General features: G+C 40.7%; 1 protein-coding gene across 9 annotated transcripts in view; it reads right to left on the bottom strand.

Moving 5' to 3' along the window:
* The window catches only part of Rnf152 (ring finger protein 152), a 123621-nt gene that overhangs the window by 68233 nt on the left and 39296 nt on the right, over positions 1-16092 (bottom strand). For 2 of the 9 annotated variants that reach the window (XM_087191894.1, XM_087191889.1), the window contains exon 2: positions 6989-7069. The exons of the other annotated variants lie outside the window; for them this stretch is intronic. The gene's annotated coding sequence lies outside the window, so the exon portion shown is untranslated. The remainder of the gene's footprint in view (positions 1-6988; positions 7070-16092) is intronic. 9 annotated transcript variants of the gene reach the window in all.

The following is a 16092-nucleotide window of genomic DNA, read 5'->3' as shown; positions in this document are numbered from 1 at the left end:
GAGCCCATGCCCATCCCAGGTCAGCAGCTGGCTGTGCCCAGGAAACAGGCTATGATCTGCAAGACACTGAAAGCAACAGAGGTCATTGTTAGCTGGAAATCACCAGGGATTTAGAGTGGAGTATTGAAAGAAGATTTCAATGGGACGACAGAGGAAGAAGGGGAGGTGGGCATTCTAAATGAGCCAACAGCCTGGGCATCACTGAAGTCTGGTGAGATAACCAGTTTGGATGGCAAGAGGGTCTTGCAACCAGATTCCCTCTGTTCCAGGCAGGACACCATCTAGAAGAGTCCCTGTGCACATAAGGTATTTTAATTCCATGAGAAATCATAAGCAATTTTGGAATAATAGATATAAATTCAGCTATGCCATAACTTTAAGTAACACACCACTGTTAATTTTCAATGCATGTATCCTCTGTTCTGAAAAGCAATTTTTTGTTTTTTCCTGCTACCGGCCTTTCAACCTATGTCCTTCCACTCCCAGCTCTCTTGAGGGTCTCTCTCCCTGTCAGCACCTGAGATTCGGCCTCAGATTCCTAACAGCCATCTGGGCATGGACTCTCTGAGGAGCAGCTCTAACCACTCTACTCAATGCTCTTTTCCAAAGTGAACTCTTGATTTCTCCCAAATTGATCTTGTCCCTGCAATTTCATATTTGTTAACATTATTCACTCAATGCCTCAAACTTAAAAATTTATTTACCTTCACCTCTCCAAAATTCTACTAATTTTGTCTCTGAATGTCTCATGCATCCCTTTGCCCTTCTCACTCTTGCCACCCTGCCCTGGGCTCGGTCTTTGCTGCACCCTTCTCTGGATCCTTGTGGTCTCCCCTCCTGGTCCAGTCTATATTGATCACTGCTGGATTAAGCTTCTAAAAACAGCTTAACTCAGTCACATCTTCCTTCAAGCCGCAAACCATCAATGGCTTCCTCCCAAACAAACCCAAGGGCCCCTTCCCATCCGTCTTTACCATCCTTTCTCATACCATTTCCACTCCCATACTCCATGCTTCAGTTATAAAGCATTATTTGTTGTTGAAAGATAGGACTTACCCTCTCCTACTAACACACTGTTGCTGAGTTGACTCCTAGACTGGAAATTCATTCCTATCTGCCTATATTTCCCAGTAATTTACTATCTCTCCTTACAGATGTTGTCAGAGGCTACTTTTCCATGGAGTCATTCTAAATCCTCTAGCAGGAAGTAATCTTTGCCCCTCTAAACTCCAATACCATTTCATACTTTACCATCTGGTATTTACATCCTTTGTGTGCAAGCTCTTTCTCCTGCAAGGTAACCTCTTGGTATGAAAAATAAATCAACATGCTAACTTGCTCGTTCTGACATTAATTGCTATGTCAAGAGTTATGGACAATACAAGAGCATCAGCTGATAGCTAAGTTGGGACATTATATGGAACCCATACAAAAATAAATCAATAATACCAAGACCTTTTTAATTATCACATACAGATGTTAGTTGAGGTGATAAAAATACACAGGAAATCTCAAGAAAGTGAGTCTCTTTAACAGAATAAAAGGTCGAGGCCGTATTCTGCAAAGGTCTCTATCATTGGCTCTGGAGCCATGTTGTTGGCTTCTAATTCCAGCCCTGGCTTTTCTGACCTTGGAAGAGTCATTACACCCTTCTGGGGCTCATTTGTGACTTTGGCAGAGCCATTCTGCCTCTCTGTGCCTCATTTTCTTCACCTGCACAACATAGATATTAATAGTACCTCTGCCTTTCCCTGTAGGGTTGGTACGAGGATTACGCACATACTGCATGCAAAACACTTAGAGCCTCACACACAATTGGTGCCATGAGTGTTAGCTATTCTTATTTTCACTATTGTGAAAATGTTTTATGTGGGAGGAAAAAAAACTACTATACTCAGACATTTGGCAGTTAAGATGCCTCACAGGATTTTTACTAGAAAAAGAGCTTTTACCATCTTATCATCAAGACAGAAATACTGTGTTTCCTGGCAGGGATTCTGACTGACAGACAGGTAAGGGTAAAATTCACTGAGGTGATGGTCCTTTTGCACAATGGACTAAACCCTGTCCAAACAGAACAGTCACGTAAGACCACTGAGCCAAACACAAATTTTTCAGCCATCGGAAGAGCTCATCCACAAATAGGCACTACCTCCCACAAACAACTTTGCTGTTATCATCCAGGTGGATATCAAAGAAAACCATTTGACTTACACTTTTTGGTCTGTGGTTCTGTGGAGAAGGCATAACCACAAATACAACGGCTGCAAAAGAAATGTCCACTGCATTTGGTCTGGTGGCTTTGGGATTTTTAAAGGACACTAATCCACAGCATTCAGCTGGGCTAAGCATGTAAGAGTCCATTTCAAAGACTGTCATAATATACAGTGATTTATTTATTAATGATGTGGGGAACTGCTGTGACTACAGGTTATCAACCACTGTCAAATTTTTTCCCAAAAACTGTTTAAAATGCATTAAATCTACATTGTCACAAATATCTCAACCTCATCTTATGCTACAGATACACACATATATATACACAGTGAAATAAAAACTGCTAGTACACTTGATGTTTTATTACTTTTTACTAAAAGTATTTATAGCTTAAAGCTGCTTGTTATTCACATATCCAGATTCTTAGAGGGCATACCATTGATAAGAGCTCACAGATCCCAGGAAGCAGCTGTGAGGCCCAGACCAGCATGGCTGCAGACGGATCCCAGCCAGGCTCTGCCCCAATCTCAGAGGCTCCTGCACTCCCAGGCAAGCCAAAGCCCAGCCACAAAAGAGCTGCACAGGTGCACAAGCTTCAGCCAGAGGCCTGCCATACCATTGGCCACAGCCAAGGACTCGCCTGGAACACAGCTACACAGGCACACAAGCAATACAAGGAGGCTTGACCAATACCATTGATAAGTGTGTGGAGACTCTAGCCAAAGCCTGCACAGACAACAGGAATTGGGGTGCACAGGTCGGAGCCAAAGCCCCTCCCAGACAACAGCTACATAGGGGCCCCAGCAGAAGGCACACCTAGATACCATCCAAATGTACACAGGCCCCAGACAAAAGCCCGCCCAGAAAACAGGTCAGCTCAGGTATCCAGAAGGCCAGCACTCTGAACCCAGGAACTGGCATACTGGCGAGCAGCAGAGTAAAAGGCTGTTCAGTGGCTTGCTGAGAATTCAAGACCACTGGGTGAGCAAAAAGTTGCCTCAACAAAGGCACAGCAGGCTGCATCTATTGAAATGAGAAGACACGTAAACAAGTCTCAAAACCAGACATCCAGATCATCTAAGGCAACCCCAAAGGGCAGCGAGATGGAACAATCTGATTCTCAACCACTTGGACTCTCTGAACTGGCAAAGAAAGAGGACCTGGAAAAAATGAAATTAGAAATAACTGCTCAGATAACAGCAGAGATTGTGCCCATAGTACAAGACATGATTAATAAATCTAGAGTGGACACAGATAAAATTTTAAAAAATAGAGGAACTGAGAGACATGATGGAATCCCAATAAAGGAAACAAATAGAATCCATAAAACAGATGCAAACAGATTTCCAGGAGATTAAAAACTCCATTGAAAGTGTACACAGCAGAATGAGCCAATGTAAGGATAGAATTTCAGATATAGAAGATAGGATGACAATTAGTGACCAGGAAAAGAAAAATTTCTTAAAAGTAGTAAGGGACCACGAGAAATCCATCCTGAAGCTAGATGCAAGGAAGAATAACATCAGACTGATTGGAGTCAATGAAGAAAGAGGAGAGAGTGCAGATGACACACAAAAACTATTCACAGAAGTTATGGCAGAAAACTTCCCAAATAGGGGAAAAGAACTTGACATAAAGATAAGAGCTTGATGTACAGAAAAGTGAGGCATATAGGACTCCAACTAGCCTTGATCAAAAAAAATTTACACATAGGCATATAATAGTTAAGATTCCAGAAACACAACAGAAGAACAAAATTCTACAAGCAGTTAGAGAAAAGAAACAAATTACTTACAAAGGAAAGGCCATCAGAATCACAGCAGACTTCTCAGCTCAAATCCACAAGTCAAGAAGAGCTTGGAGTGATGTATTTCCAGCCCTAAAGGAAAACAATCAACAACCTCCAACCCAGATTGATGTACCCTGCAAAACTATCTCTCAAAATTGATGGAGAAAGAAGATACTTTCATGACAAAGAGCACCTGCGGAACTTCATGAATACCAAACCAGCACTCCAAAAAATTTTAGACAATATCCTAGGAAAAGACAATGAGGATCACAACCCCAGGAAGACCTGCAAAATGAATCCATTGGGCACGATAAGAAATTAAACCCAAAGGGGGAGAATCCAACAAAAACAAAAAGTCATGACATGGATAAGTCAATACATATCAGTTATAATCATCAATGTTAATGGTCTCAATTCACCAATCAAAAGAAATAGACTCACAGAATGGGTCAAGAAGCAAGATCCAACAATATGCTGCATACAAGAAACACACTGAATTCAAAAAAAGAAACTCATAGACTGAAATTTAAAGGGTGGAAAACAATACTCCATGTGACAGGAAACTGAAAAGAAGGAGTAGCTATCCTCTGCAGATCAAGTGGATTTCAAACCAACACTCATTAAGAAAGACAAAGAAGGACACTGCATCCTTGTAAAGGAGAAAATCCAACAGGAAGAGATGACAATCATAAATATATATGCACCAAACATAGGTGCCCAACTAATAAAACAAATACTAATAGACGTGAAAAATCATGTAAGCACTAAGACAATAGTAGTGGGGGACCTCAATACCCCACTGTCACAAATAGCTAGATCAACTAGACAAAAAATAAGCAACAAGGGCTGGGGATTTAGCTCAGTGGTTCCAGCGCCTGGCTCGAAAGCGCAAGGTCCTGAGTTCGATCTCCAATACCAAATAAATAAATAAATAAATAAGTTAAAAACAATCAGACCTCCCAAATTTAAAGACCCAATACAAAAATGGGCATCTGAAATGAACAGATATTTCTCAGATAAAGATGTGGAAAGAGCAAATAAACATGAAAAAACATTCAACATCATTGGTCATTAGAGATATGCAAATGAAATCAAAACTGAGATTCCACCACATCCCAGAAAGAATGGCTATTATCAAGAAATCAACCAATAACAAATGCTGGCAGGGCTGTGGGGGAAAAGGAACCCTTCTCCATTGTTGGTGGGAGTGTAGACTGGCACAAACACTGTGGAAATCAGTATGGAGATACTTCAAAGAACTAAGATAAGAGGTCTCATTTAACCCAGCTATTCCCTTGCTGGGTATCTCTCAAGAATTAAAAGAATCATAGCACAGTGATATATGTGCACTCATGTTCATAACAGCACAGGTTGTGATAGCTAAAACTTGGAAGCAACCCAACTGGAGACTGGACAGAAAATGTGTTTTTTTTATAAAATGGAATATTACTCAGCCATAAAGAACAAGAAACTAGCGACATTTATAGCTAAATGGATGCACACTGAGGCTATACTCTTAAGTGAAATTAATAGGACACACATGTGTAAATACAGAATAGTTTCTCTAGTGTCAGAAAATGAAAGTGTAAATACGGACTAAAAGGTGTGATAGATAATGTGAAATAGGAAAAGATGCAAAGGGAAAGGGGAAGTAGGAGGGGTAGGGGAAAGGAAAGAAGGGAATGGAATTAATATGAGAAAATGAAAAAGTGGAAACACACTCTTTGTAGATAGGGAGGGCTGGAGGGGTTGAAGGGAGGGCAGGGGAAGGGGGAAAAATAAGAACCAAGATGGATTATGTAAAGGTGCAAATTTCCAATGATGAATGCCATTATATTGTATACCTAAAATGTACCAATAAAATTAATTTTTAAAAAAGAAATTATTAGAGTAGTTGGAATAATAGCTTCACATTTTATCATTATCTTACTTTTAGATAAAATGTAGGAATTGCAAGAATTATATCAATAAGGCTGACACAAGCACACAAGTACAAACAAAAAAACTCTGTCCTTCCCATGGATGGCTGAAATCTCCATTTTTCCTTATACATGGAATCAACTGGCATGGCTGCTTTGGGTACATCCTTTCATCCCAAATGTCAGGGAAGGTTAGGGTAGACTGACTACCAAAACAAACACCTCAATGTCTCAGTGGCCTAACGTATGAATGGTTTATCTCTTCTTCACATTGCATCCCAAGGCAGCTAGGGTTTTTTCCTTTCCAGGCTCCTCCTATCTGTGGCTCCATCATACCCTAGGACCTCAGAGAGCTCCCCTGACCCCCTGAAAGTGGCCAGCAGATTTGAAGGAGAGTGAGCATGGAAGGCATCCAGTCTGTACTTCCTCCAATGTCCATATACATTCCATAGGCAACAACCAATCATGTGGCCTCACCTATATTCAGGAAGTGGTCTAGTACAGTGCTTATCAACTGTGAGGATTACACCTCCCAAGCAATATTTGGCAATGTGTGGACACATCTCTGATTGTCACACCCAGAGCAACTGGAATCTAATGGGCAGAGTCCAAGGATGCTACTAAACATACCACAGTGCAGAGGACCGTCTCCCTGCAACAAAGAATTATCCAGCCCCAAATGTCAACATGCTAAGATTTTGTTAAACATCTCATCAGTCTCTGACACAATCATATAACATGTTCACACTCAGGCCTATCATCACTTTCCATTAACATACATACTAATCAATTCCAGCAAACCTATGTGTCAATATTTTTTTATTTAAAAAATAGTTTTACAGTGCTCACTTTGGCAGCACATAAACTAAAAAATAGTTTTACATTGGTCTGTTAATTCCTTTCTCCATTCATGTATTACAACTGCTTAAAAAGTCAAGGTCTTAACAACAGTCAATGAATTCACAGTGAATCAGGGGAGACAACCATACACAGAATTATCACACAGAGGAAGTGGGATTTCAAAGAATAAATGGATACAAAATAATTCTGCTGGGGCACATACCTACAGGGTTCCATCCACACGTGCTTCAGGGAAGGGACCAAGGCAGGGCAGGGAGATGCAATGTTCCAGAAAACGTGAACCCTGTGAACAAAGGAATGGAGCCGCAAAAAAGCAGGATTTATTCTACTTTATGGTATGCAGAAAAACAGTCATTAAAAGAGGAGGATTGTAAAAATTCTTCTTTGTTCAAATATAATTTTTTAGCAATACAGTCATGAAAGTCATAGCTCCCAGCCTCTGATGGAATCTCTCACTCCACAACATACACGGGCTTTCAGTCCAGTGACCTTCCAGAAGCAACTCCTACCCAAGACTTCAGACAAAAAGCATCAGACAGCACAGGCCAAAGCTCAGACTCAGTGGAATCTCACTATAAATCTCCCTAAAGGACTCGACACCAACCCTTTCAAACAACACTGGCAGATGGGTGACCAAAACCATCCACCTTTGCTCACGAAGTCAGATCCTGTCATATGCTACAAGGGACAGAATGCAATGAATGTTTAAAAAAAAAAAAACTATGACAGTATAAGATACATTGCCAAGAATGACGGGCTGGATAAGTGTGTTTGAAGTGAGGGGGAATATTTGGAGAATTTTGAGGATTAAAGGCAATGTGTCTTTAACTGTAATAAATTTTTTAAAACTGAAACATCCCTGTAGTTTTTGATCACCTCCTATTGATCAAACATTTATGGCAATTTCTATGAAATGAAATCATCACAGTGTACCTTCTTTCATTCACCTTATTCACTGGATATGATATTCTGCAACTTCTGACTCTTCCCAAAATCAAAATGACCACTAATGGTGAGTATTTTGAAACAATTCAAGACACTGAGGCAGCCACCACAACATAACTAAAGACAGGAAAGAGGACGTCCAGAACTGCTTTAGAAAGTGGCAAGAATGATGGGATGTGTTTAAAGAGTGATGGAGTATTTTGAGGGCGGTTAATGTCAATGTGTCTTTTACAGTAATATCTTTTTCAAGCTTTCAACATTTACTGTAGTTTCTGACCATACCTCATGTTTTGTTAAACTTTTTTTTTAAAGAGTTTCCGCTTCTTTCACTCCTTTATCCTGGATGAGTGTAGCTCACAGCAGTAGGTGAGGAGACAGGCTAAACCACACTGCCAGGGCCACATCCCACTCCACCGTAACTACCCCGCTCCCAGTAACCTGGGCCAATCTACCTGGCCTTTCCCAGTTCCCCACCTCCCAATGTGCTTAAAGCAGTTTCAGCTCAAAATGCCTAAAGCATGTAATAAACACTATTAGATCTGTACGACAGTTCTCTCCTCACCCTCCAACATTGTTTCTGCTATTATGAAACATGTTATAGAATCCAACACTGGGAAGAAACGTATTTGGCAACCTTCCCTGTCATTTTATAGAACATCACTAGTGAACAACTTCCACTTGCTCTGAGCAAGATGTGTTTACTTATGAAGCTAACATCACCAAGTAAACAGCAGTTGTCCTTGATTTTGAAATCAAACTTGAATTTAAAGTTACCATATAGTCCTACATAATTCTTTACCTCCAATCATCTATCTCTTCACTCTCACTCCCTCAAGCCATTGTCTCTCCACCCTTATTTTCACTTTGGTCAGCTTCAGGGGAAACCAGGTGTATTCAGCCCTTAAGTACTCTAGATTATATCTAACAACACAGTCACCTCTCACTAAAAAGCCTCAAAAAGGAAAAAAATTGTTTCTTTGTAAGTCAGAATCTCAAGAGAGAAATAAATGCGGGAAGCAGGCTTCAGAACCTGCAGGACAACGAAGAGGTTCACACCTGCTTCCCGGGATGGAGAGGTAGGAATTCTGGACAGCAGGCAGACAATGCATCCTTAGGATTTCAGGGTAAGTGAAACCATATTCACCTTTACTAAAAGTGGTAAGGAACCCAGCAGCATTGCCCTTTGCAAGAGACAGGGAGTCAAATAAAAGCTGAGGCAACTAGAGCTAGGCTGAGTCAGGTTTACATTTGGAAAGTGATTATCACTGCCTTTCTAATTTACAAGGAATTCTAAATCGTCCGGATGGCATCTCTTTTTCAATTTCCATTGCATAGGAGGTCTGGCCTCTGGCCTCAAGAGAATTTTATTCTAAGAAACACAGTAGAAAAAGGGTTTAGCATCTCTGTCGACAGGCTGCACATATAAGATGAAATGGATTCTGAGACCTGACACTCTTTTTCCCTTTTTAGTGAAGACATTTTTTTCCTTGTAAATTAACAAATAAGTTGTAGAGCAGGGTGACTGCCTTGAGATGCAATTCTCAAATACTTTATTTATTATTTTGTTATAAACCCAAGGGTATATGAACAATTAATTTTAATAGACCTGACTCCCCCACTGGAAAGAAAAGGAAATTACTGATTGCACAGAAATACTAACTCTTCAAACTAATATTGAGTATTCTGTGTATAGAAATAAAAGCAATTTATTAAATGCATTGTGTGCCTCAAAGATCCCCCTTCCATAAAGAAGCTATTTACCTTTCTCTTAGGTGAAGTAATAGACTATGAAGAAATCCAGCTCATCAGCAACACAGTGAATATGGTGTCTCAGTGTGCATAATGATTACATGGGAAACAGATGACATAAGTGTCTCACAGTTGCCTTCACATGCTATGTGCATGAGTTTCAGAGCTGGCAACCAACAAACTATTGTTGCTGGCAATTTGCTGCCAGTTCTGTTGCCAAAAACCCCCAACCCTAGATAAACAGTTCAACTTCCTAAGAGAAAAGGAAAACAAAGGATGAACATCTGAGGCATCAGTGCAATACTAGGAGACTCTGAGACATGTCCAAGGCCTTATCAGCTTTCATCAATCCCACATCTCTGCCACAGTATGGAGCCAAGCCTGATTCCCTTCCCTACCTCCTCTTGGTATGACAGGCGCATCACAAACTCCCTTTGCACATTTAGGAAGAAAGCCCTAGGTACTATGTATGTGGTACTTTCAGGCCAGCCCAGACTCCTGTCATGTTTACAATACTAATGGGTTCCAGAAGCATCCTGGCTGCAAACAAAAGACAAAGCAGTTCAACTGCAAGAATCATATGGTTCCAAGAAGAAAAAAAGAGCACAGGTTCATACATGAATGCACTCCAGATATCAGTGCAAGAAGAAACCCAAAATGTATTTGGTATATGCATCTTCAGATCCACTATAGAAGAGCTCAAAGAGAGTAAAGCATAGACTGGTTCAAACCAGACAATAATCAACAACTCTTCAAAAATCACTAGCTGGGTATGGTGGTACACACCTGTAATCCCAGCACTTGGGAGGCTGAGTCAGGAGGAGGGCTACAAGTCTGAGCACAACCTGGGCTACACAGTGAGGTCAAGGCCAGCCTGAACTACAGAGCAAGACCCTGTCTTGAAAAAAAACAGCACTGCAGACTAAACTGAAACACAGGTCCCAGGGGCTCCTCCAGCTTCCCTGTGCAGGCTTCAACCTTACCTCTGAGCCACTGTAGTGGCTCATGTCTATAATCCCAGAACTCTGGGAAACTGAGACAGGAGGACTGCAAGTTCAGCTTAGGCAACTTAAGAGACTCAGGGAGGCCCTGTCTCAAAATAAAAAAGGGTTGGAAACCTAGGCCAGCATGAAACCCCTGGGTTCATTCCAAGTATCAAGGAATTCTGAGGAATAAATTGATTCTGAAAGTCTTCACTGAATGTCTGCTGTGCACCAAGCACTGCCTGTGCAACAACCTTGACAAGCACAGCAATGATAAATGTTTAGAGGGATTTCTAAAACATCTCGTTAATTTCGTATTATGCTGTATACTCGTATTTATTGAATAGTCTACTTTCTTTGTCTTTATTAAAATTTCTTTTCTTGAGCCAGGGATTTAGCTCAGTGGTACCACCGCCTGCCTTGCAAGCACAAGGTCCTGAGTTCAATCCCTGGTACCAAAAAAAGTAGTAATGGAAAAAAAAAAAAAAAAAGACCTCACTCTAACCCACAGATTCATAAATCAAAAGATTTACAAAGTCAGTCTGTGTCCTTCCCTCTTCTTCTTCTTCCCCTAATGCTATTTCCTCGTGCCTGGCCATGGGATGCCTGTGTCCCTGGACACAATGACCACAGAACAAGACAGGACCCCTAAGTAGGGTGGCCAGTTTTCCTGGAACTGTCGTGATTTTCAAATTCCATGACCTTGGTATTCCTAATTGTGGGGCGATATAGGGATCACCCTACCTCCAAGAAACCAGACCCCAGGAAAGGGGAGTCCATTGCAGGACATCCTCCACTTGGCCTGGGTAGGGTGAGGCCACAGAAGACTCTGGGATCTTTGAAGACAGGTTCAAGTTAACTCTTCACACTGCTCGCAGCGCCACTGAGCTAAATCCCTAGCCCTAAACTCCAAACTGTTTAAGCAAAGTTTCAGTCTTTCATTGGAAGATTTTCCAATGAAAAGGCTTTAGTGACAATGAGGTACAAAAGAAATCCTCACATAAACAAGGGCTGTGATTATGTAGATGTAGTTATCTTCTTAGCTAGTTTAAGGGCTGCTTCAGGTTAGACTAGGCCTATTCGAACTGTTATTTCCAGAAGAGAGCATTGACTTGCAGATAGTAGATGCTGAAAACAACAAGAATTAATAAATAGCAATTTATTTAGTGCGCATGATGTGTGGGGTAACACATGAAGCACAGTGGATGAATTATTTCTCTTATTCTTGCAACTACTCAATGAGGTTGATTCTCCATTTTACAGCCAAAGAAACCAGGGCCAGGGATTTAACTCAGAGGTTTAGCTGCCTGCTGCGCAAGTGCAAGGACCCGAGTTCGAGCCTTGGTACCAAAAAAAAAAAAAAAAAAGAAACCAATGCTCAGACTTTATTTACTCACAATCATATGGCAGAGGTGAGGAAGAACCCAAAATCACCTCACTTTTAAAATGCCATCCATCTCTTTAACCACTCAACTGAATTAGGAGCAAATAAGATATATATTAAGGAATCAAGAGTTAAGAGAAAAGTTTTAGGTACATTTATTTATTCCTTCCCACTTTAGACTGGCCAATACAAAAAAATAAAATCAATTATGTGTTAGGTACACACATCCAGCTATTGCATGATGCACATTTTGGCTACAACTGTGCCTGACAAAGAATAAGCACTCAATATTTGAATCAACATAATAAATACATTTGCTTTATTCACTGACACTCTTGTTTCAAAACCACTTTTACCCACCATGATGGGTGACTAGATGGTCCCTATGTGGGTTTCTGTAGTGTCATCAGTGTCATGGAGCAGGAGTGCAAGGAAGGGCATTCACCCCAGCATAGACTACCTCTACCTATATAGGTGAAGTACCTACTGCTCACCTAAAATATCAGTAATCCTTATGCCTCATGCAACAAAGGGGAAATTCTCCAAAGTTTAGAGATTTATCCACTTTAATCTCATATTATTAGGGAAGCAATTTGCAAACCTACCCTAAAGTGACAACTGAAAAAGGATACCATGGCCAAGACTGTTTTTGAGAATTGTTTATTTCAGCTCCATTCACTATGATTCAAACTGAGGATGTTTTTAGCATTAATATATTGCTGATCATTTCTCCAAGCAGCTGAATACATTCCCCTTTCATAGTAACATTCTCCATAATGATCAAGCTTTTTGAGTGTCAAAGAGTTTCTACCATGTGAATGAATGGTAGAAAATCAAAAGAGGCAAGATGGGACAGGTGTGTTTCACAAAGGTATTTATGCCCACAAGGTAACTGTGGGTGAGAAGTGACAGTCAGTTACAGCAATTGTCATCCAGCAATGTCAAACTCTCATCACAGCTTGCTCCATTAGAACTGTGAGGTGGCTTGGTGGCATGGGAAGTCCTAATGCTAGTTGTTATATGTCAACAAAAAAGGATTTTCTTTCTTTCTTTTTCATTTTGTGTGTTTGTAAAGTAGCAGCAAAAAGAAGCTGAAAAATAGACTATCAATAACAACTAATTCTGTTAATTTTGCTAGAATCACATTCAGTTAGAATGCTTACCTCCCAACCATTGAATTGGTGTGCACAGAGCGGCCTGGTAATTCAAATTTGACCCAACATTTAATCATTATTAATGCAAACAGGAAGCTCTTAAAGTTTTTGTCTTCTTAACTTTAAAGACTTTAAGCCAATAGTGTCTTTAATTCTATCAGAGTAAGTGAAGAAGGTTTTCTGTTATCAAAGATTCATCAATGATTATTGAACCTTTCCTATACATTAACATGGTGGCAAGTACAAAACGGGGTTGAACCTCACCCAGTCTTCATCTTGGAAGGAGCTTTCAAGGGAACTGACATCCTGCAGCTCACAGTTGCTACATCTGTGGCCTGAAGGACTCCTGGGGTAAAACTGAATCTCTCTCCCATAGCAGGGTATGTCCGGGCTGAGCAATGGCTGAAAGAGTCAGGCTCTAGGGATATGTGGCTCTATGACAGAAGATGTCCTAGGATGCCTTTTCAATGCAGCTCCTGTTCTGGGAACTAGCTTGAGTGAGTTTCTGTTCTTTGCAATTAATCAGAAAGACATTTCAATCTTAGGTGATAATATAAATGCTCTTTGTAGAATGAATGAATAAATAGGCATAAATGAAAGAATGTTGAATGAAATGAGATGGAATACTTACCTTGCTGGGGAAATACCATGATCATGAGATGAGATGAAGGCAATTTTCGCAGAGAATTCTGAAGTCATAAGGGATTGCTAGGGGCCAAAGTGATCCAGTTAAGTGTTTTAGAAGACTTAAGAGCCTCTAACCATGGATGAGAAGGCAAGGACATTTCAGGCCACAGAATGTGCTAGAACTAGGAATGAGGCTATGCAAAGCATCTTGGATGAACAGTGGATTAACTTTCCTAACTAACATGGAGTTTTAAAGTCAAGCAGGATAAAAGTCAAAATTGGAAAGGAAGTTGGGGGGGAGGGGGTCACAATGCGGAAAACTCTAAAAGAGAGACTATATAAGATTCCTCCCCCTCAAAAAAACAAAAACAAACAAAACCCCAGAATTGGTAAACCAAAGGTTATCTAGGGAGGGGATGTCTATTAAAACAGCCTTCTAGTCTAAAAGGACAGGTAATAGTGGAGGTGCAAGAGTCACGAAGCGAACGTACCCATGATAACTGCCCAGGGATAAATAAGATTCCTGGTTAGGATGTAACAGCGGGAATGGAAATTAAAGGAATGTGTGGGCTGTTATCAAGGAGAGTAGCTGATGACAATAAAGCTCCCTATTTCCACAGTATCTATCAAAGCTGTTATGAAAACCTCATCAACTCGTCTAACCTCAGTGGGAAGTGTGATTATCAGTGAGTGCAGTTATCTGCATTTATCAATGAGCCAATAAAGTCATATTTTCTTGGTAGGTGGGAATGAGATGGGAAGGAAGGAGTAGAACAAGAAAACACAAGCACAAACACAGCACCTGGAGAGTCCACCTTGTCACCACTTTGACCCCACTATGTAGGGTACATCTTCACTTGATCAGCCTTGCTCTGCTTGAAGGTCTGCTACCCCAGGAAGCCTGTTCAATGTTAGAGGAGTTTCAGGCTGGAGATGTAGCTCAGTGGTAGAGGGCTTGACTAGCAGAAGTTAAGGCACTGCATTCAATCTCCCATACTATTTTTTAAAAGAGAGAGAAACCCTAAGTATAAATAAAGAGAAAAATAAAAGGTAATTGGAAACAGAAGGATAGATCCTAGGTAGATGGGAAGAGGACCAAGAGATGGGGGGATGAGAAGGGGAAGTGGATAAGAGAGGAATTAAATGTGTTGTGTACATACGCATCAACTCCCCTTGATGAATGTAATCATTATGTACCGCAAACATGTACTGATAAAAGTAAAAAATTGTTTTAAAGTAGAGCAAGTTTTATCATGCAGAATGTTTACACTGACTTTTATTTATGCAGGAATCAATATGTCAACTGGTAAATAAGGAATCTTTTCCAATTCATCCTTTCCACTCCCAATAGATCACAAGTGGCTTCCACAGCTCTAGAAAGAACACACTGCCCGCACCTCAGCATCCCTATGTGGTCTAGGCCAGGAAACCATGGACCGCAAGAATCATCCAAGAGAAATGTGGGCCATGTATACCCTGCTTGAGGCCTCTCCTTAAATCCTACCATGACAGTAGATCAATTAGAAACAGAAAAATTCTGAAACACAAAACAAGGATTTATTTCATCTGAACTGTGATTTCCATCGTGGAGGTAGACTACTGACACTCATAGCATAACTGGAGAAGCCACAAAAAAGAACAGGAAAACCACCACCTCCCGCTTTTCTAGTTACTGTGACATTGTGACAGGCAGTGCCAAGGGGATCACATTCAGAGCACAAGTGTCCTCCCCATGAACAGCTGGCTCTAGCATGACATTTATGAGGTAAAGACTCAGAAGCCACACAAAACATAGAAATGCATTTTGGTGCTTCCCAAATATACTTCAAGATTGGCCCTTCATGACTTCCTTTTCTTTCTGGCTCAGTCTCTGCTCACTCCCAGCCCAACCCCAGGCCTTGAACTGGTTCTTGGATGGTCCACATCTGTTCTGGAAGCTGCTTATCTCTTTAATCAGAATGCCCTTGGGTGCAATATCTTACCACTCAAAGTAAGTTGGACCATAAAGTGGCCTTTAGGTTGTCAGGCTAATACCAGTGTCCTTTCAACCACCGTGACTTGGAGACTAACTTAGTTTGTGTGTCATTTCCATATACAGAGATATCTATAAAAATTATTTTTGCCAAGGTGATTACTGAGCCAGAAGCAATTTGTTAAATTCCATGGTTATGCTTAAAGTACTTATCAAAACTTTAAAATTCTAATCTGTGCATGCAGTTATCTTAATGTGAATAAATATATTTAGGTGACCAGCTCTTTTCAAAATGATGTCTCTCTACAAGTTGTCAACTGCTTGGCCCACACCTGCTTGCAACACCTATTCCACAGCCTTCAGTTGTCTTCAGGAAGAGTATGGCAAGGAAGGGTTTAAAACTTACCACCTTCGAAGCCAACCTGGTTGCTGATGGAACCATGAATGTTCTAGACCTCTCTGAGTGTGCTATTAGTCCTATGACCAGAAGAA

Source organism: Heterocephalus glaber, unplaced genomic scaffold (genome assembly GCF_053883595.1).
Source record: "Heterocephalus glaber isolate CG9 unplaced genomic scaffold, H.glaber_assembly_v1.0 deba00000331, whole genome shotgun sequence".
Lineage (NCBI taxonomy): Eukaryota > Metazoa > Chordata > Mammalia > Rodentia > Bathyergidae > Heterocephalus > Heterocephalus glaber.
The sequence above is the reverse complement of the archived record's forward strand: the minus strand, read 5'-3'. Positions and strand labels throughout refer to the sequence as shown.